At 42.5% G+C, this 24490-nt stretch overlaps 38 non-coding genes across 38 annotated transcripts; all 38 read right to left on the bottom strand.

Moving 5' to 3' along the window:
• Nucleotides 1-269: 269 nt before the first annotated feature.
• Nucleotides 270-343, bottom strand: trnai-aau (transfer RNA isoleucine (anticodon AAU)). The gene has a single exon. It is a non-coding gene; the product is annotated as a tRNA-Ile (tRNA).
• Nucleotides 344-940: 597 nt separating this feature from the next.
• On the bottom strand, nt 941-1014 carry trnai-aau (transfer RNA isoleucine (anticodon AAU)). Its single transcript has one exon. It is a non-coding gene; the product is annotated as a tRNA-Ile (tRNA).
• Nucleotides 1015-2020: 1006 nt separating this feature from the next.
• On the bottom strand, nt 2021-2094 carry trnai-aau (transfer RNA isoleucine (anticodon AAU)). The gene has a single exon. It is a non-coding gene; the product is annotated as a tRNA-Ile (tRNA).
• Nucleotides 2095-2701: 607 nt separating this feature from the next.
• Nucleotides 2702-2775, bottom strand: trnai-aau (transfer RNA isoleucine (anticodon AAU)). Its single transcript has one exon. It is a non-coding gene; the product is annotated as a tRNA-Ile (tRNA).
• Nucleotides 2776-3309: 534 nt separating this feature from the next.
• trnastop-uca (transfer RNA opal suppressor (anticodon UCA)) lies at nt 3310-3382 on the bottom strand. Its single transcript has one exon. It is a non-coding gene; the product is annotated as a tRNA-Sec (tRNA).
• Nucleotides 3383-3789: 407 nt separating this feature from the next.
• trnai-aau (transfer RNA isoleucine (anticodon AAU)) lies at nt 3790-3863 on the bottom strand. The gene has a single exon. It is a non-coding gene; the product is annotated as a tRNA-Ile (tRNA).
• A 533-nt stretch (nt 3864-4396) lies between these two features.
• On the bottom strand, nt 4397-4469 carry trnar-ucg (transfer RNA arginine (anticodon UCG)). Its single transcript has one exon. It is a non-coding gene; the product is annotated as a tRNA-Arg (tRNA).
• Nucleotides 4470-4876: 407 nt separating this feature from the next.
• trnai-aau (transfer RNA isoleucine (anticodon AAU)) lies at nt 4877-4949 on the bottom strand. The gene has a single exon. It is a non-coding gene; the product is annotated as a tRNA-Ile (tRNA).
• Nucleotides 4950-5471: 522 nt separating this feature from the next.
• On the bottom strand, nt 5472-5544 carry trnar-ucg (transfer RNA arginine (anticodon UCG)). The gene has a single exon. It is a non-coding gene; the product is annotated as a tRNA-Arg (tRNA).
• Nucleotides 5545-5941: 397 nt separating this feature from the next.
• On the bottom strand, nt 5942-6015 carry trnai-aau (transfer RNA isoleucine (anticodon AAU)). The gene has a single exon. It is a non-coding gene; the product is annotated as a tRNA-Ile (tRNA).
• Nucleotides 6016-6624: 609 nt separating this feature from the next.
• trnai-aau (transfer RNA isoleucine (anticodon AAU)) lies at nt 6625-6698 on the bottom strand. The gene has a single exon. It is a non-coding gene; the product is annotated as a tRNA-Ile (tRNA).
• Nucleotides 6699-7232: 534 nt separating this feature from the next.
• Nucleotides 7233-7305, bottom strand: trnar-ucg (transfer RNA arginine (anticodon UCG)). Its single transcript has one exon. It is a non-coding gene; the product is annotated as a tRNA-Arg (tRNA).
• Nucleotides 7306-7712: 407 nt separating this feature from the next.
• Nucleotides 7713-7785, bottom strand: trnai-aau (transfer RNA isoleucine (anticodon AAU)). The gene has a single exon. It is a non-coding gene; the product is annotated as a tRNA-Ile (tRNA).
• A 534-nt stretch (nt 7786-8319) lies between these two features.
• On the bottom strand, nt 8320-8392 carry trnar-ucg (transfer RNA arginine (anticodon UCG)). The gene has a single exon. It is a non-coding gene; the product is annotated as a tRNA-Arg (tRNA).
• Nucleotides 8393-8799: 407 nt separating this feature from the next.
• Nucleotides 8800-8873, bottom strand: trnai-aau (transfer RNA isoleucine (anticodon AAU)). Its single transcript has one exon. It is a non-coding gene; the product is annotated as a tRNA-Ile (tRNA).
• Nucleotides 8874-9409: 536 nt separating this feature from the next.
• trnar-ucg (transfer RNA arginine (anticodon UCG)) lies at nt 9410-9482 on the bottom strand. Its single transcript has one exon. It is a non-coding gene; the product is annotated as a tRNA-Arg (tRNA).
• A 407-nt stretch (nt 9483-9889) lies between these two features.
• trnai-aau (transfer RNA isoleucine (anticodon AAU)) lies at nt 9890-9963 on the bottom strand. Its single transcript has one exon. It is a non-coding gene; the product is annotated as a tRNA-Ile (tRNA).
• Nucleotides 9964-11492: 1529 nt separating this feature from the next.
• trnai-aau (transfer RNA isoleucine (anticodon AAU)) lies at nt 11493-11566 on the bottom strand. The gene has a single exon. It is a non-coding gene; the product is annotated as a tRNA-Ile (tRNA).
• A 536-nt stretch (nt 11567-12102) lies between these two features.
• Nucleotides 12103-12175, bottom strand: trnar-ucg (transfer RNA arginine (anticodon UCG)). The gene has a single exon. It is a non-coding gene; the product is annotated as a tRNA-Arg (tRNA).
• A 407-nt stretch (nt 12176-12582) lies between these two features.
• Nucleotides 12583-12656, bottom strand: trnai-aau (transfer RNA isoleucine (anticodon AAU)). The gene has a single exon. It is a non-coding gene; the product is annotated as a tRNA-Ile (tRNA).
• A 536-nt stretch (nt 12657-13192) lies between these two features.
• trnar-ucg (transfer RNA arginine (anticodon UCG)) lies at nt 13193-13265 on the bottom strand. The gene has a single exon. It is a non-coding gene; the product is annotated as a tRNA-Arg (tRNA).
• Nucleotides 13266-13672: 407 nt separating this feature from the next.
• On the bottom strand, nt 13673-13746 carry trnai-aau (transfer RNA isoleucine (anticodon AAU)). The gene has a single exon. It is a non-coding gene; the product is annotated as a tRNA-Ile (tRNA).
• Nucleotides 13747-14354: 608 nt separating this feature from the next.
• Nucleotides 14355-14428, bottom strand: trnai-aau (transfer RNA isoleucine (anticodon AAU)). The gene has a single exon. It is a non-coding gene; the product is annotated as a tRNA-Ile (tRNA).
• Nucleotides 14429-14963: 535 nt separating this feature from the next.
• trnar-ucg (transfer RNA arginine (anticodon UCG)) lies at nt 14964-15036 on the bottom strand. The gene has a single exon. It is a non-coding gene; the product is annotated as a tRNA-Arg (tRNA).
• A 407-nt stretch (nt 15037-15443) lies between these two features.
• On the bottom strand, nt 15444-15517 carry trnai-aau (transfer RNA isoleucine (anticodon AAU)). The gene has a single exon. It is a non-coding gene; the product is annotated as a tRNA-Ile (tRNA).
• Nucleotides 15518-16123: 606 nt separating this feature from the next.
• On the bottom strand, nt 16124-16197 carry trnai-aau (transfer RNA isoleucine (anticodon AAU)). Its single transcript has one exon. It is a non-coding gene; the product is annotated as a tRNA-Ile (tRNA).
• Nucleotides 16198-16730: 533 nt separating this feature from the next.
• On the bottom strand, nt 16731-16803 carry trnar-ucg (transfer RNA arginine (anticodon UCG)). Its single transcript has one exon. It is a non-coding gene; the product is annotated as a tRNA-Arg (tRNA).
• A 404-nt stretch (nt 16804-17207) lies between these two features.
• Nucleotides 17208-17280, bottom strand: trnai-aau (transfer RNA isoleucine (anticodon AAU)). The gene has a single exon. It is a non-coding gene; the product is annotated as a tRNA-Ile (tRNA).
• Nucleotides 17281-17887: 607 nt separating this feature from the next.
• On the bottom strand, nt 17888-17961 carry trnai-aau (transfer RNA isoleucine (anticodon AAU)). The gene has a single exon. It is a non-coding gene; the product is annotated as a tRNA-Ile (tRNA).
• A 533-nt stretch (nt 17962-18494) lies between these two features.
• trnar-ucg (transfer RNA arginine (anticodon UCG)) lies at nt 18495-18567 on the bottom strand. Its single transcript has one exon. It is a non-coding gene; the product is annotated as a tRNA-Arg (tRNA).
• A 407-nt stretch (nt 18568-18974) lies between these two features.
• On the bottom strand, nt 18975-19048 carry trnai-aau (transfer RNA isoleucine (anticodon AAU)). The gene has a single exon. It is a non-coding gene; the product is annotated as a tRNA-Ile (tRNA).
• Nucleotides 19049-19584: 536 nt separating this feature from the next.
• Nucleotides 19585-19657, bottom strand: trnar-ucg (transfer RNA arginine (anticodon UCG)). The gene has a single exon. It is a non-coding gene; the product is annotated as a tRNA-Arg (tRNA).
• Nucleotides 19658-20064: 407 nt separating this feature from the next.
• Nucleotides 20065-20138, bottom strand: trnai-aau (transfer RNA isoleucine (anticodon AAU)). Its single transcript has one exon. It is a non-coding gene; the product is annotated as a tRNA-Ile (tRNA).
• An 892-nt stretch (nt 20139-21030) lies between these two features.
• trnai-aau (transfer RNA isoleucine (anticodon AAU)) lies at nt 21031-21104 on the bottom strand. The gene has a single exon. It is a non-coding gene; the product is annotated as a tRNA-Ile (tRNA).
• Nucleotides 21105-21637: 533 nt separating this feature from the next.
• On the bottom strand, nt 21638-21710 carry trnar-ucg (transfer RNA arginine (anticodon UCG)). Its single transcript has one exon. It is a non-coding gene; the product is annotated as a tRNA-Arg (tRNA).
• A 406-nt stretch (nt 21711-22116) lies between these two features.
• Nucleotides 22117-22190, bottom strand: trnai-aau (transfer RNA isoleucine (anticodon AAU)). The gene has a single exon. It is a non-coding gene; the product is annotated as a tRNA-Ile (tRNA).
• Nucleotides 22191-22720: 530 nt separating this feature from the next.
• trnar-ucg (transfer RNA arginine (anticodon UCG)) lies at nt 22721-22793 on the bottom strand. Its single transcript has one exon. It is a non-coding gene; the product is annotated as a tRNA-Arg (tRNA).
• A 404-nt stretch (nt 22794-23197) lies between these two features.
• On the bottom strand, nt 23198-23271 carry trnai-aau (transfer RNA isoleucine (anticodon AAU)). The gene has a single exon. It is a non-coding gene; the product is annotated as a tRNA-Ile (tRNA).
• Between the last annotated feature and the right edge of the window lie 1219 nt (nt 23272-24490).

The following is a 24490-nucleotide window of genomic DNA, read 5'->3' as shown; positions in this document are numbered from 1 at the left end:
GTCCGAGAGCAATAACTTCAGTTTTATCTGAGTTTAACATTAGAAAATTACAGGTCATCCAGGTTTTAATATCCTGAAGGCACGTTTGAAGTTTAGCTAAATGTTTCATTTCCGGCTTGATTGATAGATATAATTGAGTATCATCTGCATAACAATGAAAGTTTATGGAGTGTTTCCTAATAATACTGCCTAAAGGAAGCATATGTAAAGGGAACAGGCTAATGTGACATGTGCAATGCAAGTGCACGCACAATGCTTATGAGCATGGCTGGCCAGTATGGGGATTGAACCCATGCCCTTGGCGTTATTAGCACCACGCTCTGACCATCTGAGCTAACCGGCCTGCCTTTTCTCTTTAAAAAGAATAATGTCCAGAAAAAAAAACAAGGTGAAATCGGGCAAAATCAGGCCAGTTCTGTATGGCTACCTTGTGTGTATGGTTTGTAGGGTACATATGTGTTTCCTTTGCAAAAATGACATGGAAAGCCGCGTATAGACATTGAGATTACGTTGCGTTAATGGCCTATTTGTGCAAACAAAAGGTGGATATAAATGATCTGGGCGTAGGGTTCGGCAATTTTAGTACCCCTTAAGTGTCTGCAGGTGCTTTGCATTTTTAGCACCCAACTCAAACCATCTGAGCTAACCAGCCTGTCCAGAAAAAAAACAAGGCAAAATCAAGCAAAAATTGGGCCAGTTCTGGATGGGTTACTGGCTGTGTAGGGTTTGTAGGGATGCATATGTTTTTGGCCTTGCCAAAAATGACACAGAAAGCAGACCTATAGAGTCCAAATCAAGATAAAACATGCTTCCACTTTGTTTTTAAGTTGGACCAGAGTGTGAGTCAGATTTGCACTCGCTAAAACGCAACATCTCTGACTTTGCAGGGTAATGTGACGTGTACACTGCAAGTGCATACAAAATGCTAAATAAACATGGTTGGCCAGTATGGGGATTGAACCCATGACCTTGGCGTTATTAGCACCACGCTCTGACCATCTGAGCTAACCGGCCTGTTTTTTACCTGTTTAAAAAAGCAAATGTCCAGAAACAAATAAGGCGAAATCGAGCAAAATGGGCCACTTCTGGATAGGCTACCTGGCTGTGTAATGTTTGTAGGGATGCATATGTTTCTTGTACTTGCTAAAAATGACATGGGAAGCAGAGCTATAGAGATTTAGACTTAAGATGTGTTAATGGACTATTTGTGCAAACAAAAGGTGGATATAGATGATCTGGGCGTAGGGTATGGCAATTTAGTACCCCTAAAGTTTCTGCAGGTGCTTAGCATTTTAGCACCCCACTCAAACCATCTGAGCTAACCGGCCTGCTTTTCACCTGTGTAAAGGAGAAAATTGTCCAGAAAAAAACAAGGCGAAATCCAGCAAAATTGGGCCAGTTCTGGATGGGCTACCTGGCTGTGTATGGTTTGTAGGGATGCAGATGTTTTGGCCTTGCTAAAAATTACAGGGAAAGCAGAGTTCTTGAGTCCAAAACAAGATGAGAGACAATTTGCTTTTGTTCTATAAGTCATTAGGAACTTTTAACCACGAAGGGACTTGAACCCTCAATCTTCTGACCGAAGACAGACGCCTTGTCCATTAGGCCACATGGTTGTGAAATAGTATCATTTCTAAAGTGTGTGCCGGTGCTTGGCATTTTAGCACCAACAATTCAAACAACTGAGTAACGGGCCTGCTTTTTAACCGTTTAAAAAAGACAAATGTCCAGAAATAACCAAGGCCAGCAGGAGCAAATTTGGTCAGTTCTGGATGGGCTACGTGGCTGTGTATGGTTTCTAGGGACTGCATATAATTTCGGCCTTGCCAAATATGACATGGAAAGCAGACCTTTAGAGTCCAAATCAAGATAGAACATGCTTCCACATAGTTATTTACATTGGACAGTAACATGACGAATGTTTCACTTGCTAAGCACACATCCTTACAACTATCTCGACTTTGCAGGCTAAGGTGACATGTGCACTGCAAGTGCACGCACAACGCTTATTGAGCATGGCTGGCCAGTATGGGGATTGAACCCATGACCTTGGCGTTATTAGCACCACGCTCTGACCATCTGAGCTAACCGGCCTGCCTTTTACCTCTTTTAAAAAGAATATGTCCAGAAAAAAAAACAAGGTGAAATCGGGCAAAATCAGGCCAGTTCTGTATGGCTACCTTGTTGTGTATGGTTTGTAGGGATACATATGTGTCTTTCCTTTGCAAAAATGACATGGAAAGCGAGCTATAGACATTGAGACTTACGTTGCGTTAATGGCCTATTTGTGCAAAACAAAAGGTGGATATAAATGATCTTGGGCGTAGGGTTGGGCAATTTTAGTACCCTTAAGTGTCTGCAGGTGCTTTGCATTTTTAGCACCCCAACTCAAACCATCTGAGCTAACCAGCTGTCCAGAAAAAAAACAAGGCAAAATCAAGCAAAATTGGGCCAGTTCTGGATGGGTACCTGGCTGTGTAGGGTTTGTAGGGATGCATATGTTTTTGGCCTTGCCAAAAATGACACAGAAAGCAGACCTATAGAGTCCAAATCAAGATAAAACATGCTTCCACTTTGTTTTTTAAGTTGGACCAGAGTGTGAGTCAGATTTGCACTCGCTAAACAGGCAACCATCTCTGACTTTGCAGGGTAATGTGACGTGTACACTTCAAGTGCATACAAAATGCTAAATAAACATGGCTGGCCAGTATGGGGATTGAACCCATGACCTTGGCGTTATTAGCACCACGCTCTGACCATCTGAGCTAACCGGCCTGTTTTTTACCTGTTTAAAAAAGCAAATGTCCAGAAACAAATAAGGCGAAATCGAGCAAAATTGGGCCACTTCTGGATAGGCTACCTGGCTGTGTAATGTTTGTAGGGATGCATATGTTTCTGTACTTGCTAAAAATGACATGGGAAGCAGAGCTATAGAGATTTAGACTTACGATGTGTTAATGGACTATTTGTGCAAACAAAAGGTGGATATAGATGATCTTGGGCGTAGGGTATGGCAATTTTAGTACCCCTAAAGTTTCTGCAGGTGCTTAGCATTTTTAGCACCCCACTCAAACCATCTGAGCTAACCGGCCTGCTTTTCACCTGTGTAAAGGAGAAAATTGTCCAGAAAAAAAACAAGGCGAAATCCAGCAAAATTGGGCCAGTTCTGGATGGGCTACCTGGCTGTGTATGGTTTGTAGGGATGCACATGTTTTTGGCCTTGCTAAAATTACAGGGAAAGCAGAGTTCTTGAGTCCAAAACAAGATGAAAGACAATTTGCTTTTGTTCTTTAAGTCATTAGGTACTTTTAACCACGAAGGGACTTGAACCCTCAATCTTCTGATCTGAAGTCAGACGCCTTGTCCATTAGGCCACATGGTTGTGCTATAGTATCATTTCTAAAGTGTGTTTCGGTGCTTGGCATTTTTAGCACCACATTCAAAACAACTGAGCTAACGGGCCTGCTTTTTAACCATTTAAAAAAGACAAATGTCCAGAAATAACCAAGGCCAGCAGGAGCAAAATTGGTCAAGTTCTGGATGGGCTACGTGGCTGTGTATGGTTTCTAGGGACTGCATATAATTTTGGCCTTGCCAAATATGACATGGAAAGCAGACCTTTAGAGTCCAAATCAAGATAGAACATGCTTCCACATAGTTATTTACATTGGACAGTAACATGACGAATGTCTCAATTGCTAAGCACACATGCTTACAACTATCTCTGACTTTGCAGGCTAATGTGACATGTGCACTGCAAGTGCACGCACAACGCTTATTGAGCATGGCTGGCCAGTATGGGGATTGAACCCATGACCTTGGCGTTATTAGCACCACGCTCTGACCATCTGAGCTAACCGGCCTGCCTTTTACCTCTTTTAAAAAGAATAATGTCCAGAAAAAAAACAAGGCGAAATCGGGCAAAATCAGGCCATTTGTGTATGGCTACCTGGTTGTGTATGGTTTGTAGGGATACATATGTGTCTTTCCTTGCTAAAAATGACATGGAAAGCCGAGCTATAGACATTGAGACTTACGATGTGTTAATGGCCTTTTGTGCAAACAAAAGGTGGATATAGATGATCTTGGGCGTAGGGTATGGCAATTTTAGTACCCCTAAAGTTTCTGCAGGTGCTTAGCATTTTTAGCACCCCACTCAAACCATCTGAGCTGACCGGCCTGCTTTTCACCTGTGTAAAGGAGAAAATTGTCCAGAAAAAAACAAGGCGAAATCCAGCAAAATTGGGCCAGTTCTGGATGTGATACCTGGCTGTGTATGGTTTGTAGGGATGCACATGTTTTTGGCCTTGCTAAAAATTACAGGGAAAGCAGAGTTCTTGAGTCCAAAACAAGATGAGAGACAATTTGCTTTTGTTCTTTAAGTCATTAGGAACTTTAACCACGAAGGGACTTGAACCCTTAATCTTCTGATCCGAAGTCAGACGCCTTGTCCATTAGGCCACATGGTTGTGCTATAGTATCATTTCTAAAGTGTGTTTCGGTGCTTGGCATTTTTAGCACCACATTCAAAACAACTGAGCTAACGGGCCTGCTTTTTAACCGTTTAAAAAAGACAAATGTCCAGAAATAACCAAGGCCAGCAGGAGCAAAATTGGTCCAGTTCTGGATGGGCTACGTGGCTGTGTATGGTTTCTAGGGACTGCATATAATTTTGGCCTTGCCAAATATGACATGGAAAGCAGACCTTTAGAGTCCAAATCAAGATAGAACATGCTTCCACATAGTTATTTACATTGGACAGTAACATGACGAATGTTTCAATTGCTAAGCACACATGCTTACAACTATCTCTGACTTTGCAGGCTAATGTGACATGTGCACTGCAAGTGCACGCACAACGCTTATTGAGCATGGCTGGCCAGTATGGGGATTGAACCCATGACCTTGGCGTTATTAGCACCACGCTCTGACCATCTGAGCTAACGGCCTGCCTTTTACCTCTTTTAAAAAGAATACTGTCCAGAAAAAAACAAGGCGAAATCGGGCAAAATCAGGCCATTTGTGTATGGCTACCTGGTTGTGTATGGTTTGTAGGGATACATATGTGTCTTTCCTTGCTAAAAATGACATGGAAAGCCGAGCTATAGACATTGAGACTTACGATGTGTTAATGGCCTATTTGTGCAAACAAAAGGTGGATATAGATGATCTTGGGCGTAGGGTATGGCAATTTTAGTACCCCTAAAGTTTCTGCAGGTGCTTAGCATTTTTAGCACCCCACTCAAACCATCTGAGCTGACCGGCCTGCTTTTCACCTGTGTAAAGGAGAAAATTGTCCAGAAAAAAAACAAGGCGAAATCCAGCAAAATTGGGCCAGTTCTGGATGTGATACCTGGCTGTGTATGCACATGTTTTTGGCCTTGCTAAAAATTACAGGGAAAGCAGAGTTCTTGAGTCCAAAACAAGATGAGAGACAATTTGCTTTTCTTCTTTAAGTCATTAGGAACTTTTAACCACGAAGGGACTTGAACCCGTAATCTTCTGATCCGAAGTCAGACGCCTTGTCCATTAGGCCACATGGTTGTGCTATAGTATCATTTCTAAAGTGTGTTTCGGTGCTTGGCATTTTTAGCACCACATTCAAAACAACTGAGCTAACGGGCCTGCTTTTTAACCGTTTAAAAAAGACAAATGTCCAGAAATAACCAAGGCCAGCAGGAGCAAAGTTGGTCCAGTTCTGGATGGGCTACGTGGCTGTGTATGGTTTCTAGGGACTGCATATAATTTTGGCCTTGCCAAATATGACATGGAAAGCAGACCTTTAGAGTCCAAATCAAGATAGAACATGCTTCCACATAGTTATTTACATTGGACAGTAACATGACGAATGTTTCAATTGCTAAGCACACATGCTTACAACTATCTCTGACTTTGCAGGCTAATGTGACATGTGCACTGCAAGTGCACGCACAACGCTTATTGGCCAGTATGGGGATTGAACCCATGACCTTGGCGTTATTAGCACCACGCTCTGACCATCTGAGCTAACCGGCCTGCGTTTTACCTCTTTTAAAAAGAATAATGTCCAGAAAAAAAACAAGGTGAAATCGGGCAAAATCAGGCCAGTTCTGTATGCCTACCTGGTTGTGTATGGTTTGTAGGGATACATATGTGTCTTTCCTTGCTAAAAATGACATGGAAAGCCGAGCTATAGACATTGAGACTTACGTTGCGTTAATGGCCTATTTGTGCAAACAAAAGGTGGATATAAATGATCTTGGGCGTAGGGTTCGGCAATTTTAGTACCCCTTAAGTGTCTGCAGGTGCTTTGCATTTTTAGCACCCAACTCAAACCATCTGAGCTAACCAGCCTGTCCAGAAAAAAAACAAGGCAAAATCAAGCAAAATTGGGCCAGTTCTGGATGGGCTACCTGGCTGTGTAGGGTTTGTAGGGATGCATATGTTTTTGGCCTTGCCAAAAATGACACAGAAAGCAGACCTATAGAGTCCAAATCAAGATAAAACATGCTTCCACTTTGTTTTTTAAGTTGGACCAGAGTGTGAGTCAGATTTGCACTCGCTAAACAGGCAACCATCTCTGACTTTGCAGGGTAATGTGACGTGTACACTGCAAGTGCATACAAAATGCTAAATAAACATGGCTGGCCAGTATGGGGATTGAACCCATGACCTTGGCGTTATTAGCACCACGCTCTGACCATCTGAGCTAACCGGCCTGTTTTTTAGCTGTTTAAAAAAGCAAATGTCCAGAAACAAATAAGGCGAAATCGAGCAAAATTGGGCCACTTCTGGATAGGCTACCTGGCTGTGTAATGTTTGTAGGGATGCATATGTTTCTGTACTTGCTAAAAATGACATGGGAAGCAGAGCTATAGAGATTTAGACTTACGATGTGTTAATGGACTATTTGTGCAAACAAAATTTGATATAGATGATCTTGGGCGTAGGGTATGGCAATTTTAGTACCCCTAAAGTTTCTGCAGGTGCTTAGCATTTTTAGCACCCCACTCAAACCATCTGAGCTAACCGGCCTGCTTTTCACCTGTGTAAAGGAGAAAATTGTCCAGAAAAAAAACAAGGCGAAATCCAGCAAAATTGGGCCAGTTCTGGATGGGCTACCTGGCTGTGTATGGTTTGTAGGGATGCACATGTTTTTGGCCTTGCTAAAAATTACAGGGAAAGCAGAGTTCTTGAGTCCAAAACAAGATGAAAGACAATTTGCTTTTGTTCTTTAAGTCATTAGGTACTTTTAACCACGAAGGGACTTGAACCCTCAATCTTCTGATCCGAAGTCAGACGCCTTGTCCATTAGGCCACATGGTTGTGCTATAGTATCATTTCTAAAGTGTGTTTCGGTGCTTGGCATTTTTAGCACCACATTCAAAACAACTGAGCTAACGGGCCTGCTTTTTAACCATTTAAAAAAGACAAATGTCCAGAAATAACCAAGGCCAGCAGGAGCAACATTGGTCAAGTTCTGGATGGGCTACGTGGCTGTGTATGGTTTCTAGGGACTGCATATAATTTTGGCCTTGCCAAATATGACATGGAAAGCAGACCTTTAGAGTCCAAATCAAGATAGAACATGCTTCCACATAGTTATTTACATTGGACAGTAACATGACGAATGTCTCAATTGCTAAGCACACATGCTTACAACTATCTCTGACTTTGCAGGCTAATGTGACATGTGCACTGCAAGTGCACGCACAACGCTTATTGAGCATGGCTGGCCAGTATGGGGATTGAACCCATGACCTTGGCGTTATTAGCACCAGCTCTGACCATCTGAGCTAACCGGCCTGCCTTTTACCTCTTTTAAAAAGAATACTGTCCAGAAAAAAACAAGGCGAAATCGGGCAAAATCAGGCCATTTGTGTATGGCTACCTGGTTGTGTATGGTTTGTAGGGATACATATGTGTCTTTCCTTGCTAAAAATGACATGGAAAGCCGAGCTATAGACATTGAGACTTACGATGCGTTAATGGCCTTTTGTGCAAACAAAAGGTGGATATAGATGATCTTGGGCGTAGGGTATGGCAATTTTAGTACCCCTAAAGTTTCTGCAGGTGCTTAGCATTTTTAGCACCCCACTCAAACCATCTGAGCTGACCGGCCTGCTTTTCACCTGTGTAAAGGAGAAAATTGTCCAGAAAAAAAACAAGGCGAAATCCAACAAAATTGGGCCAGTTCTGGATGTGATACCTGGCTGTGTATGGTTTGTAGGGATGCACATGTTTTTGGCCTTGCTAAAAATTACAGGGAAAGCAGAGTTCTTGAGTCCAAAACAAGATGAAAGACAATTTGCTTTTGTTCTTTAAGTCATTAGGTACTTTTAACCACGAAGGGACTTGAACCCTCAATCTTCTGATCCGAAGTCAGACGCCTTGTCCATTAGGCCACATGTTTGTGCTATAGTATCATTTCTAAAGTGTGTTTCGGTGCTTGGCATTTTTAGCACCACATTCAAAACAACTGAGCTAACGGGCCTGCTTTTTAACCATTTAAAAAAGACAAATGTCCAGAAATAACCAAGGCCAGCAGGAGCAACATTGGTCAAGTTCTGGATGGGCTACGTGGCTGTGTATGGTTTCTAGGGACTGCATATAATTTTGGCCTTGCCAAATATGACATGGAAAGCAGACCTTTAGAGTCCAAATCAAGATAGAACATGCTTCCACATAGTTATTTACATTGGACAGTAACATGACGAATGTCTCAATTGCTAAGCACACATGCTTACAACTATCTCTGACTTTGCAGGCTAATGTGACATGTGCACTGCAAGTGCACGCACAACGCTTATTGAGCATGGCTGGCCAGTATGGGGATTGAACCCATGACCTTGGCGTTATTAGCACCACGCTCTGACCATCTGAGCTAACCGGCCTACCTTTTACCTCTTTTAAAAAGAATACTGTCCAGAAAAAAAACAAGGCGAAATCGGGCAAAATCAGGCCATTTGTGTATGGCTACCTGGTTGTGTATGGTTTGTAGGGATACATATGTGTCTTTCCTTGCTAAAAATGACATGGAAAGCCGAGCTATAGACATTGAGACTTACGATGCGTTAATGGCCTTTTTGTGCAAACAAAAGGTGGATATAGATGATCTTGGGCGTAGGGTATGGCAATTTTAGTACCCCTAAAGTTTCTGCAGGTGCTTAGCATTTTTAGCACCCCACTCAAACCATCTGAGCTGACCGGCCTGCTTTTCACCTGTGTAAAGGAGAAAATTGTCCAGAAAAAAAACAAGGCGAAATCCAACAAAATTGGGCCAGTTCTGGATGTGATACCTGGCTGTGTATGGTTTGTAGGGATGCACATGTTTTTGGCCTTGCTAAAAATTACAGGGAAAGCAGAGTTCTTGAGTCCAAAACAAGATGAGAGACAATTTGCTTTTGTTCTTTAAGTCATTAGGAACTTTTAACCACGAAGGGACTTGAACCCTTAATCTTCTGATCCGAAGTCAGACGCCTTGTCCATTAGGCCACATGGTTGTGCTATAGTATCATTTCTAAAGTGTGTTTCGGTGCTTGGCATTTTTAGCACCACATTCAAAACAACTGAGCTAACGGGCCTGCTTTTTAACCGTTTAAAAAAGACAAATGTCCAGAAATAACCAAGGCCAGCAGGAGCAAAATTGGTCCAGTTCTGGATGGGCTACGTGGCTGTGTATGGTTTCTAGGGACTGCATATAATTTTGGCCTTGCCAAATATGACATGGAAAGCAGACCTTTAGAGTCCAAATCAAGATAGAACATGCTTCCACATAGTTATTTACATTGGACAGTAACATGACGAATGTTTCAATTGCTAAGCACACATGCTTACAACTATCTCTGACTTTGCAGGCTAATGTGACATGTGCACTGCAAGTGCACGCACAACGCTTATTGAGCATGGCTGGCCAGTATGGGGATTGAACCCATGACCTTGGCGTTATTAGCACCACGCTCTGACCATCTGAGCTAACCGGCCTGCCTTTTACCTCTTTTAAAAAGAATAATGTCCAGAAAAAAAACAAGGTGAAATCGGGCAAAATCAGGCCAGTTCTGTATGGCTACCTGGTTGTGTATGGTTTGTAGGGATACATATGTGTCTTTCCTTGCTAAAAATGACATGGAAAGCCGAGCTATAGACATTGAGACTTACGTTGCGTTAATGGCCTATTTGTGCAAACAAAAATAATAATAATAATAATAATACATTTTATTTAACAGCGCCTTTCTAACACTCAAGGACGCTTTACAGAGAATAAGAGACAGATACAGGGAACATAAAAGTGTAAGTAGTAATAACAAAACAAATAAAACAAAAAACAAAACAAACAAAACAAACAAACAAAAACAAAACAAAACAGGAACAGTGTATTTACAGAAAAGCGAGCTGGAACAGATGGGTTTTTAGTCTAGTTTTGAACAGAGGGAGAGAGTTGATGTTGCGGAGGTCGGGTGGGAGTGAGTTCCAGAGCTGGGGAGCAGAGCGGCTGAAGGCTCTGCTCCCCACGGTGATGAGTCGAGCATGGGGGACAGTGAGGTGGATAGAGGAGGAAGATCTGAGGGAGCGGGAGGGGACGGCGATGTGTAGGAGTTCTGATAGATATGGAGGGGCAAGGTTATGGATGGCTTTGAAAGTATGGAGAAGGATTTTAAATTGTATTCTGAATTGAACCGGGAGCCAATGGAGCTGCTGAAGAACCGGGGTTATATGATGAAATGAGGGGGTTCTGGTGATGACACGAGCTGCTGAGTTCTGAAGAAGTTGAAGTTTATGGAGGGATTTTTGAGGAAGGCCAAAAAGGAGAGAGTTACAGTAGTCAAGGCGGGAGGTGACGAGGCTGTGGATAAGGATGGAGGCAGTGTGAGGGGTAAGGGACGGACGGAGGCGGTTTATGTTGCGTAGGTGGAAGTATGCAGACCGGCAGATATTATTTATGTGTGACTGAAAGGAGAGGGAGGAATCGAGGATGACGCCCAGACTCTTGACCTGAGGGGAAGGGGAGACCAAGGAGTTGTCGATTGGTAGAGAGAAACTATTGATTTTGGATAGGGTGGACTTGGTGGCTACGAGGAGGAGTTCGGTTTTATCACTGTTTAGTTGAAAAGGTGGATATAAATGATCTTGGGCGTAGGGTTCGGCAATTTTAGTACCCCTTAAGTGTCTGCAGGTGCTTTGCATTTTTAGCACCCAACTCAAACCATCTGAGCTAACCAGCCTGTCCAGAAAAAAAACAAGGCAAAATCAAGCAAAATTGGGCCAGTTCTGGATGGGCTACCTGGCTGTGTAGGGTTTGTAGGGATGCATATGTTTTTGGCCTTGCCAAAAATGACACAGAAAGCAGACCTATAGAGTCCAAATCAAGATAAAACATGCTTCCACTTTGTTTTTTAAGTTGGACCAGAGTGTGAGTCAGATTTGCACTCGCTAAACAGGCAACCATCTCTGACTTTGCAGGGTAATGTGACGTGTACACTGCAAGTGCATACAAAATGCTAAATAAACATGGCTGGCCAGTATGGGGATTGAACCCATGACCTTGGCGTTATTAGCACCACGCTCTGACCATCTGAGCTAACCGGCCTACCTTTTACCTCTTTTAAAAAGAATACTGTCCAGAAAAAAAACAAGGCGAAATCGGGCAAAATCAGGCCATTTGTGTATGGCTACCTGGTTGTGTATGGTTTGTAGGGATACATATGTGTCTTTCCTTGCTAAAAATGACATGGAAAGCCGAGCTATAGACATTGAGACTTACGATGTGTTAATGGCCTATTTGTGCAAACAAAAGGTGGATATAGATGATCTTGGGCGTAGGGTATGGCAATTTTAGTACCCCTAAAGTTTCTGCAGGTGCTTAGCATTTTTAGCACCCCACTCAAACCATCTGAGCTGACCGGCCTGCTTTTCACCTGTGTAAAAGAGAAAATTGTCCAGAAAAAAAACAAGGCGAAATCCAACAAAATTGGGCCAGTTCTGGATGTGATACCTGGCTGTGTATGGTTTGTAGGGATGCACATGTTTTTGGCCTTGCTAAAAATTACAGGGAAAGCAGAGTTCTTGAGTCCAAAACAAGATGAGAGACAATTTGCTTTTGTTCTTTAAGTCATTAGGAACTTTTAACCACGAAGGGACTTGAACCCTTAATCTTCTGATCCGAAGTCAGACGCCTTGTCCATTAGGCCACATGGTTGTGCTATAGTATCATTTCTAAAGTGTGTTTCGGTGCTTGGCATTTTTAGCACCACATTCAAAACAACTGAGCTAACGGGCCTGCTTTTTAACCTTTTAAAAAAGACAAATGTCCAGAAATAACCAAGGCCAGCAGGAGCAAAATTGGTCCAGTTCTGGATGGGCTACGTGGCTGTGTATGGTTTCTAGGGACTGCATATAATTTTGGCCTTGCCAAATATGACATGGAAAGCAGACCTTTAGAGTCCAAATCAAGATAGAACATGCTTCCACATAGTTATTTACATTGGACAGTAACATGACGAATGTTTCAATTGCTAAGCACACATGCTTACAACTATCTCTGACTTTGCAGGCTAATGTGACATGTGCACTGCAAGTGCACGCACAACGCTTATTGAGCATGGCTGGCCAGTATGGGGATTGAACCCATGACCTTGGCGTTATTAGCACCACGCTCTGACCATCTGAGCTAACCGGCCTGCCTTTTACCTCTTTTAAAAAGAATACTGTCCAGAAAAAAAACAAGGCGAAATCGGGCAAAATCAGGCCATTTGTGTATGGCTACCTGGTTGTGTATGGTTTGTAGGGATACATATGTGTCTTTCCTTGCTAAAAATGACATGGAAAGCCGAGCTATAGACATTGAGACTTACGATGTGTTAATGGCCTATTTGTGCAAACAAAAGGTGGATATAGATGATCTTGGGCGTAGGGTATGGCAATTTTAGTACCCCTAAAGTTTCTGCAGGTGCTTAGCATTTTTAGCACCCCACTCAAACCATCTGAGCTGACCGGCCTGCTTTTCACCTGTGTAAAGGAGAAAATTGTCCAGAAAAAAAACAAGGCGAAATCCAGCAAAATTGGGCCAGTTCTGGATGTGATACCTGGCTGTGTATGGTTTGTAGGGATGCACATGTTTTTGGCCTTGCTAAAAATTACAGGGAAAGCAGAGTTCTTGAGTCCAAAACAAGATGAGAGACAATTTGCTTTTGTTCTTTAAGTCATTAGGAACTTTTAACCACGAAGGGACTTGAACCCTTAATCTTCTGATCCGAAGTCAGACGCCTTGTCCATTAGGCCACATGGTTGTGCTATAGTATCATTTCTAAAGTGTGTTTCGGTGCTTGGCATTTTTAGCACCACATTCAAAACAACTGAGCTAACGGGCCTGCTTTTTAACCGTTTAAAAAAGACAAATGTCCAGAAATAACCAAGGCCAGCAGGAGCAAAATTGGTCCAGTTCTGGATGGGCTACGTGGCTGTGTATGGTTTCTAGGGACTGCATATAATTTTGGCCTTGCCAAATATGACATGGAAAGCAGACCTTTAGAGTCCAAATCAAGATAGAACATGCTTCCACATAGTTATTTACATTGGACAGTAACATGACGAATGTTTCAATTGCTAAGCACACATGCTTACAACTATCTCTGACTTTGCAGGCTAATGTGACATGTGCACTGCAAGTGCACGCACAATGCTTATTGAGCATGGCTGGCCAGTATGGGGATTGAACCCATGACCTTGGCGTTATTAGCACCACGCTCTGACCATCTGAGCTAACCGGCCTGCCTTTTACCTCTTTTAAAAAGAATAATGTCCAGAAAAAAAACAAGGTGAAATCGGGCAAAATCAGGCCAGTTCTGTATGGCTACCTGGTTGTGTATGGTTTGTAGGGATATATATGTGTCTTTCCTTGCTAAAAATGACATGGAAAGCCGAGCTATAGACATTGAGACTTACGTTGCGTTAATGGCCTATTTGTGCAAACAAAAGGTGGATATAAATTATCTTGGGCGTAGGGTTCGGCAATTTTAGTAGCCCTTAAGTGTCTGTAGGTGCTTTGCATTTTTAGCACCCAACTCAAACCATCTGAGCTAACCAGCCTGTCCAGAAAAAAACAAGGCAAAATCAAGCAAAATTGGGCCAGTTCTGGATGGGCTACCTGGCTGTGTAGGGTTTGTAGGGATGCATATGTTTTTGGCCTTGCCAAAAATGACACAGAAAGCAGACCTATAGAGTCCAAATCAAGATAAAACATGCTTCCACTTTGTTTTTTAAGTTGGACCAGAGTGTGAGTCAGATTTGCACTCGCTAAACAGGCAACCATCTCTGACTTTGCAGGGTAATGTGACGTGTACACTGCAAGTGCATACAAAATGCTAAATAAACATGGCTGGCCAGTATGGGGATTGAACCCATGACCTTGGCGTTATTAGCACCACGCTCTGACCATCTGAGCTAACCGGCCTGTTTTTTAGCTGTTTAAAAAAGCAAATGTCCAGAAACAAATAAGGCGAAATCGAGCAAAATTGGGCCACTTCTGGATAGGCTACCTGGCTGTGTAATGTTTGTAGGGATGCATATGTTTCTGTACTTGCTAAAAATGACATGGGAAGCAGAGCTATAGAGATTTAGACTTACGATGTGTTAATGGACTATTTGTGCAAACAAAAGGTGGATATAGATGATCTTGGGCGTAGGGTATGGCAATTTTAGTACCCCTAAAGTTTCTGCAGGTGCTTAGCATTTTTAGCACCCCACTCAAACCATCTGAGCTAACCGGCCTGCTTTTCACCTGTGTAAAGGAGAAAATTGTCCAGAAAAAAAACAAGGCGAAATCCAGCAAAATTGGGCCAGTTCTGGATGGGCTACCTGGCTGTGTATGGTTTGTAGGGATGCACATGTTTTTGGCCTTGCTAAAAATTACAGGGAAAGCAGAGTTCTTGAGTCCAAAACAAGATGAAAGACAATTTGCTTTTGTTCTTTAAGTCATTAGGAACTTTCAACCACGAAGGGACTTGAACCCTCAATCTTCTGATCCGAAGTCAGACGCCTTGTCCATTAGGCCACATGGTTGTGCTATAGTATCATTTCTAAAGTGTGTTTCGGTGCTTGGCATTTTTAGCACCACATTCAAAACAACTGAGCTAACGGGCCTGCTTTTTAACCATTTAAAAAAGACAAATGTCCAGAAATAACCAAGGCCAGCAGGAGCAAAATTGGTCAAGTTCTGGATGGGCTACGTGGCTGTGTATGGTTTCTAGGGACTGCATATAATTTTGGCCTTGCCAAATATGACATGGAAAGCAGACCTTTAGAGTCCAAATCAAGATAGAACATGCTTCCACATAGTTATTTACATTGGACAGTAACATGACGAATGTTTCAATTGCTAAGCACACATGCTTACAACTATCTCTGACTTTGCAGGCTAATGTGACATGTGCACTGCAAGTGCACGCACAATGCTTATTGAGCATGGCTGGCCAGTATGGGGATTGAACCCATGACCTTGGCGTTATTAGCACCACGCTCTGACCATCTGAGCTAACCGGCCTGCCTTTTACCTCTTTTAAAAAGAATAATGTCCAGAAAAAAAACAAGGTGAAATCGGGCAAAATCAGGCCAGTTCTGTATGGCTACCTGGTTGTGTATGGTTTGTAGGGATATATATGTGTCTTTCCTTGCTAAAAATGACATGGAAAGCCGAGCTATAGACATTGAGACTTACGTTGCGTTAATGGCCTATTTGTGCAAACAAAAGGTGGATATAAATGATCTTGGGCGTAGGGTTCGGCAATTTTAGTAGCCCTTAAGTGTCTGTAGGTGCTTTGCATTTTTAGCACCCAACTCAAACCATCTGAGCTAACCAGCCTGTCCAGAAAAAACAAGGCAAAATCAAGCAAAATTGGGCCAGTTCTGGATGGGCTACCTGGCTGTGTAGGGTTTGTAGGGATGCATATGTTTTTGGCCTTGCCAAAAATGACACAGAAAGCAGACCTATAGAGTCCAAATCAAGATAAAACATGCTTCCACTTTGTTTTTTAAGTTGGACCAGAGTGTGAGTCAGATTTGCACTCGCTAAACAGGCAACCATCTCTGACTTTGCAGGGTAATGTGACGTGTACACTGCAAGTGCATACAAATGCTAAATAAACATGGCTGGCCAGTATGGGGATTGAACCCATGACCTTGGCGTTATTAGCACCACGCTCTGACCATCTGAGCTAACCGGCCTGTTTTTTACCTGTTTAAAAAGCAAATGTCCAGAAACAAATAAGGCGAAATCGAGCAAAATTGGGCCACTTCTGGATAGGCTACCTGGCTGTGTAATGTTTGTAGGGATGCATATGTTTCTGTACTTGCTAAAAATGACATGGGAAGCAGAGCTATAGAGATTTAGACTTACGATGTGTTAATGGACTATTTGTGCAAACAAAAGGTGGATATAGATGATCTTGGGCGTAGGGTATGGCAATTTTAGTACCCCTAAAGTTTCTGCAGGTGCTTAGCATTTTTAGCACCCCACTCAAACCATCTGAGCTAACCGGCCTGCTTTTCACCTGTGTAAAGGAGAAAATTGTCCAGAAAAAAAACAAGGCGAAATCCAGCAAAATTGGGCCAGTTCTGGATGGGCTACCTGGCTGTGTATGGTTTGTAGGGATGCACATGTTTTTGGCCTTGCTAAAAATTACAGGGAAGCAGAGTTCTTGAGTCCAAAACAAGATGAAAGACAATTTGCTTTTGTTCTTTAAGTCATTAGGAACTTTTAACCACGAAGGGACTTGAACCCTCAATCTTCTGATCCGAAGTCAGACGCCTTGTCCATTAGGCCACATGGTTGTGCTATAGTATCATTTCTAAAGTGTGTTTCGGTGCTTGGCATTTTTAGCACCACATTCAAAACAACTGAGCTAACGGGCCTGCTTTTAACCATTTAAAAAAGACAAATGTCCAGAAATAACCAAGGCCAGCAGGAGCAAAATTGGTCAGTTCTGGATGGGCTACGTGGCTGTGTATGGTTTCTAGGGACTGCATATAATTTTGGCCTTGCCAAATATGACATGGAAAGCAGACCTTTAGAGTCCAAATCAGATAGAACATGCTTCCACATAGTTATTTACATTGGACAGTAACATGACGAATGTTTCAATTGCTAAGCACACATGCTTACAACTATCTCTGACTTTGCAGGCTAATGTGACATGTGCACTGCAAGTGCACGCACAATGCTTATTGAGCATGGCTGGCCAGTATGGGATTGAACCCATGACCTTGGCGTTATTAGCACCACGCTCTGACCATCTGAGCTAACCGGCCTGCCTTTTACCTCTTTTAAAAAGAATAATGTCCAGAAAAAAAACAAGGTGAAATCGGGCAAAATCAGGCCAGTTCTGTATGGCTACCTGGTTGTGTATGGTTTGTAGGGATATATATGTGTCTTTCCTTGCTAAAAATGACATGGAAAGCCGAGCTATAGACATTGAGACTTACGTTGCGTTAATGGCCTATTTGTGCAAACAAAAGGTGGATATAAATGATCTTGGGCGTAGGGTTCGGCAATTTTAGTACCCCTTAAGTGTCTGCAGGTGCTTTGCATTTTTAGCACCCAACTCAAACCATCTGAGCTAACCAGCCTGTCCAGAAAAAAACAAGGCAAAATCAAGCAAAATTGGGCCAGTTCTGGATGGGCTACCTGGCTGTGTAGGGTTTGTAGGGATGCATATGTTTTTGGCCTTGCCAAAAATGACACAGAAAGCAGACCTATAGAGTCCAAATCAAGATAAACATGCTTCCACTTTGTTTTTTAAGTTGGACCAGAGTGTGAGTCAGATTTGCACTCGCTAAACAGGCAACCATCTCTGACTTTGCAGGGTAATGTGACGTGTACACTGCAAGTGCATACAAAATGCTAAATAAACATGGCTGGCCAGTATGGGGATTGAACCCATGACCTTGGCGTTATTAGCACCACGCTCTGACCATCTGAGCTAACCGGCCTGTTTTTTAGCTGTTTAAAAAAGCAAATGTCCAGAAACAAATAAGGCGAAATCGAGCAAATTGGGCCACTTCTGGATAGGCTACCTGGCTGTGTAATGTTTGTAGGGATGCATATGTTTCTGTACTTGCTAAAAATGACATGGAAGCAGAGCTATAGAGATTTAGACTTACGATGTGTTAATGGACTATTTGTGCAAACAAAAGGTGGATATAGATGATCTTGGGCGTAGGGTATGGCAATTTTAGTACCCCTAAAGTTTCTGCAGGTGCTTAGCATTTTTAGCACCCCACTCAAACCATCTGAGCTAACCGGCCTGCTTTTCACCTGTGTAAAGGAGAAAATTGTCCAGAAAAAAAACAAGGCGAAATCCAGCAAAATTGGGCCAGTTCTGGATGGGCTACCTGGCTGTGTATGGTTTGTAGGGATGCACATGTTTTTGGCCTTGCTAAAAATTACAGGGAAAGCAGAGTTCTTGAGTCCAAAACAAGATGAAAGACAATTTGCTTTTGTTCTTTAAGTCATTAGGAACTTTTAACCACGAAGGGACTTGAACCCTCAATCTTCTGATCCGAAGTCAGACGCCTTGTCCATTAGGCCACATGGTTGTGCTATAGTATCATTTCTAAAGTGTGTTTCGGTGCTTGGCATTTTTAGCACCACATTCAAAACAACTGAGCTAACGGGCCTGCTTTTTAACCATTTAAAAAAGACAAATGTCCAGAAATAACCAAGGCCAGCAGGAGCAAAATTGGTCAAGTTCTGGATGGGCTACGTGGCTGTGTATGGTTTCTAGGGACTGCATCTAATTCTGGCCTTGCCAAATATGACATGGAAAGCAGACCTTTAGAGTCCAAATCAAGATAGAACATGCTTCCACATAGTTATTTACATTGGACAGTAACATGACGAATGTTTCAATTGCTAAGCACACATGCTTACAACTATCTCTGACTTTGCAGGCTAATGTGACATGTGCACTGCAAGTGCACGCACAACGCTTATTGAGCATGGCTGGCCAGTATGGGGATTGAACCCATGACCTTGGCGTTATTAGCACCACGCTCTGACCATCTGAGCTAACCGGCCTACCTTTTACCTCTTTTAAAAAGAATACTGTCCAGAAAAAAAACAAGGCGAAATCGGGCAAAATCAGGCCATTTGTGTATGGCTACCTGGTTGTGTATGGTTTGTAGGGATACATATGTGTCTTTCCTTGCTAAAAATGACATGGAAAGCCGAGCTATAGACATTGAGACTTACGATGTGTTAATGGCCTATTTGTGCAAACAAAAGGTGGATATAGATGATCTTGGGCGTAGGGTATGGCAATTTTAGTACCCCTAAAGTTTCTGCAGGTGCTTAGCATTTTTAGCACCCCACTCAAACCATCTGAGCTGACCGGCCTGCTTTTCACCTGTGTAAAGGAGAAAATTGTCCAGAAAAAAAACAAGGCGAAATCCAACAAAATTGGGCCAGTTCTGGATGTGATACCTGGCTGTGTATGGTTTGTAGGGATGCACATGTTTTTGGCCTTGCTAAAAATTACAGGGAAAGCAGAGTTCTTGAGTCCAAAACAAGATGAGAGACAATTTGCTTTTGTTCTTTAAGTCATTAGGAACTTTTAACCACGAAGGGACTTGAACCCTTAATCTTCTGATCCGAAGTCAGACGCCTTGTCCATTAGGCCACATGGTTGTGCTATAGTATCATTTCTAAAGTGTGTTTCGGTGCTTGGCATTTTTTAGCACCACATTCAAAACAACTGAGCTAACGGGCCTGCTTTTTAACCGTTTAAAAAGACAAATGTCCAGAAATAACCAAGGCCAGCAGGAGCAAAATTGGTCCAGTTCTGGATGGGCTACGTGGCTGTGTATGGTTTCTAGGGACTGCATATAATTTTGGCCTTGCCAAATATGACATGGAAAGCAGACCTTTAGAGTCCAAATCAAGATAGAACATGCTTCCACATAGTTATTTACATTGGACAGTAACATGACGAATGTTTCAATTGCTAAGCACACATGCTTACAACTATCTCTGACTTTGCAGGCTAATGTGACATGTGCACTGCAAGTGCACGCACAACGCTTATTGAGCATGGCTGGCCAGTATGGGGATTGAACCCATGACCTTGGCGTTATTAGCACCACGCTCTGACCATCTGAGCTAACCGGCCTGCCTTTTACCTCTTTTAAAAAGAATAATGTCCAGAAAAAAAACAAGGTGAAATCGGGCAAAATCAGGCCAGTTCTGTATGGCTACCTGGTTGTGTATGGTTTGTAGGGATATATATGTGTCTTTCCTTGCTAAAAATGACATGGAAAGCCGAGCTATAGACATTGAGACTTACGTTGCGTTAATGGCCTATTTGTGCAAACAAAAGGTGGATATAAATGATCTTGGGCGTAGGGTTCGGCAATTTAGTACCCTTAAGTGTCTGTAGGTGCTTTGCATTTTTAGCACCCAACTCAAACCATCTGAGCTAACCAGCCTGTCCAAAAAACAAGGCAAAATCAAGCAAAATTGGGCCAGTTCTGGATGGGCTACCTGGCTGTGTAGGTTTGTAGGGATGCATATGTGTCTTTCTTTGCTAAAAATGACATGGAAAGCCGAGCTATAGACATTGAGACTTACGTTGCGTTAATGGCCTATTTGTGCAAACAAAAGGTGGATATAAATGATCTTGGGCGTAGGGTTCGGCAATTTTAGTACCCCTTAAGTGTCTGCAGGTGCTTTGCATTTTTAGCACCCAACTCAAACCATCTGAGCTAACCAGCCTGTCCAGAAAAAAAACAAGGCAAAATCAAGCAAAATTGGGCCAGTTCTGGATGGGCTACCTGGCTGTGTAGGGTTTGTAGGGATGCATATGTTTTTGGCCTTGCCAAAAATGACACAGAAAGCAGACCTATAGAGTCCAAATCAAGATAAACATGCTTCCACTTTGTTTTTTAAGTTGGACCAGAGTGTGAGTCAGATTTGCACTCGCTAAACAGGCAACCATCTCTGACTTTGCAGGGTAATGTGACGTGTACACTGCAAGTGCATACAAAATGCTAAATAAACATGGCTGGCCAGTATGGGGATTGAACCCATGACCTTGGCGTTATTAGCACCACGCTCTGACCATCTGAGCTAACCGGCCTGTTTTTTAGCTGTTTAAAAAAGCAAATGTCCAGAAACAAATAAGGCGAAATCGAGCAAAATTGGGCCACTTCTGGATAGGCTACCTGGCTGTGTATGTTTGTAGGGATGCATATGTTTCTGTACTTGCTAAAAATGACATGGAAGCAGAGCTATAGAGATTTAGACTTACGATGTGTTAATGGACTATTTGTGCAAACAAAAGGTGGGTATAGATGATCTTGGGCGTAGGGTATGGCAATTTTAGTACCCCTAAAGTTTCTGCAGGTGCTTAGCATTTTTAGCACCCCACTCAAACCATCTAAGCTAACCGGCCTGCTTTTCACCTGTGTAAAGGAGAAAATTGTCCAGAAAAAAAACAAGGCGAAATCCAGCAAAATTGGGCCAGTTCTGGATGGGCTACCTGGCTGTGTATGGTTTGTAGGGATGCACATGTTTTTGGCCTTGCTAAAAATTACAGGGAAAGCAGAGTTCTTGAGTCCAAAACAAGATGAAAGACAATTTGCTTTTGTTCTTTAAGTCATTAGGAACTTTTAACCACGAAGGGACTTGAACCCTCAATCTTCTGATCCGAAGTCAGACGCCTTGTCCATTAGGCCACATGGTTGTGCTATAGTATCATTTCTAAAGTGTGTTTCGGTGCTTGGCATTTTTAGCACCACATTCAAAACAACTGAGCTAACGGGCCTGCTTTTTAACCATTTAAAAAAGACAAATGTCCAGAAATAACCAAGGCCAGCAGGAGCAAATTGGTCCAGTTCTGGATGGGCTACGTGGCTGTGTATGGTTTCTAGGGACTGCATATAATTTTGGCCTTGCCAAATATGACATGGAAAGCAGACCTTTAGAGTCCAAATCAAGATAGAACATGCTTCCACATAGTTATTTACATTGGACAGTAACATGACGAATGTTTCAATTGCTAAGCACACATGCTTACAACTATCTCTGACTTTGCAGGCTAATGTGACATGTGCACTGCAAGTGCACGCACAACGCTTATTGAGCATGGCTGGCCAGTATGGGGATTGAACCCATGACCTTGGCGTTATTAGCACCACGCTCTGACCATCTGAGCTAACCGGCCTGCCTTTTACCTCTTTTAAAAGAATACTGTCCAAAAAAAACAAGGCGAAATCGGGCAAAATCAGGCCATTTTGTATGGCTACCTGGTTGTGTATGGTTTGTAGGGATACATATGTGTCTTTCCTTGCTAAAAATGACATGGAAGCCGAGCTATAGACATTGAGACTTACGATGTGTTAATGGCCTATTTGTGCAAACAAAGGTGGATATAGATGATCTTGGGCGTAGGGTATGGCAATTTTAGTACCCCTAAAGTTTCTGCAGGTGCTTATTATTTTTAGCACCCCACTCAAACCATCTGAGCTGACCGGCCTGCTTTTCACCTGTGTAAAGGAGAAAATTGTCCAGAAAAAAAACAAGGCGAAATCCAGCAAAATTGGGCCAGTTCTGGATGTGATACCTGGCTGTGTATGGTTTGTAGGGATGCACATGTTTTTGGCCTTGCTAAAAATTACAGGGAAAGCAGAGTTCTTGAGTCCAAAACAAGATGAGAGACAATTTGCTTTTGTTCTTTAAGTCATTAGGAACTTTTAACCACGAAGGGACTTGAACCCTTAATCTTCTGATCCGAAGTCAGACGCCTTGTCCATTAGGCCACATGGTTGTGCTATAGTATCATTTCTAAAGTGTGTTTCGGTGCTTGGCATTTTTAGCACCACTTTCAAAACAACTGAGCTAACGGGCCTGCTTTTCAACCGTTTAAAAAGACAAATGTCCAGAAATAACCAAGGCCAGCAGGAGCAAAATTGGTCCAGTTCTGGATGGGCTACGTGGCTGTGTATGGTTTCTAGGGACTGCATATAATTTTGGCCTTGCCAAATATGACATGGAAAGCAGACCTTTAGAGTCCAAATCAAGATAGAACATGCTTCCACATAGTTATTTACATTGGACAGTAACATGACGAATGTTTCAATTGCTAAGCACATGCTTACAACTATCTCTGACTTTGCAGGCTAATGTGACATGTGCACTGCAAGTGCACGCACAACGCTTATTGAGCATGGCTGGCCAGTATGGGGATTGAACCCATGACCTTGGCGTTATTAGCACCACGCTCTGACCATCTGAGCTAACCGGCCTGCCTTTTACCTCTTTAAAAAGAATAATGTCCAGAAAAAAACAAGGTGAAATCGGGCAAAATCAGGCCAGTTCTGTATGGCTACCTGGTTGTGTATGGTTTGTAGGGATATATATGTGTCTTTCCTTGCTAAAAATGACATGGAAAGCCGAGCTATAGACATTGAGACTTACGTTGCGTTAATGGCCTATTTGTGCAAACAAAAGGTGGATATAAATGATCTTGGGCGTAGGGTTCGGCAATTTTAGTACCCCTTAAGTGTCTGCAGGTGCTTTGCATTTTTAGCACCCCACTCAAACCATCTGAGCTAACCAGCCTGTCCAGGTAAAAAACAAGGCAAAATCAAGCAAAATTGGGCCAGTTCTGGAGTGGGCTACCTGGCTGTGTAGGGTTTGTAGGGATGCATATGTTTTTGGCCTTGCCAAAAATGACACAGAAAGCAGACCTATAGAGTCCAAATCAAGATAAAACATGCTTCCACTTTGTTTTTTAAGTTGGACCAGAGGTGAGTCAGATTTGCACTCGCTAAACAGGCAACATCTCTGACTTTGCAGGGTAATGTGACGTGTACACTGCAAATGCTACAAAATGCTAAATAAACATGGCTGGCCAGTATGGGGATTGAACCCATGACCTTGTGTAACGGGTTGTAAATAGGTTTAAATTCCTGCATATATGGGAACAGCGCCACCTGCTGGTGTCACTTTCTCAATGCGCCGCAGGGTTAAAGATAGGGATTATGGGTAATCCACAGCAAACTTCTGATAACTGCTGGGTAAGTTGCATGTTACACGCTGCAGAGACAATATTAGCTAAAAAAACGTTTTAAAGCCACTACACATGTTTAATTTTATTGTATTATTTTTGTATTGTACTTTAGCGCTCAATGCCGTTAGTTTGGCGTCGTTTGAAGCATTCGTTTTGAATTTAGAGCCAAATGTTAAATTAGCTAACTCTACATTGCTTCTTGCTAACTCAATGTGTGTGTGTAGGGTTTGTGTCTCCGGGTGTCGACGTGCTCGCCCTGATTTCACTTGATTTTCCCATGTGCAGGTAACAGTTATTGAATTTGTTGTTAACTTTTATGTAGTGCAATGTAAATGAAAATGTATAGTGTAATGTAGGTGCTGTATTCTGGTGTTGGAGATGCGGTAGCCTACTGTTTAAAATATTGTATTGGCATACATAGAAATTTGGGAGGTTAGGATTTTATTTAATTT

Source organism: Etheostoma spectabile, unplaced genomic scaffold, assembly GCF_008692095.1.
Source record: "Etheostoma spectabile isolate EspeVRDwgs_2016 unplaced genomic scaffold, UIUC_Espe_1.0 scaffold00018903, whole genome shotgun sequence".
Classification (NCBI taxonomy): Eukaryota; Metazoa; Chordata; class Actinopteri; order Perciformes; family Percidae; genus Etheostoma; species Etheostoma spectabile.
Note: the sequence above shows the minus strand (reverse complement) of the source record. Positions and strands in the feature narration are given on the sequence as shown.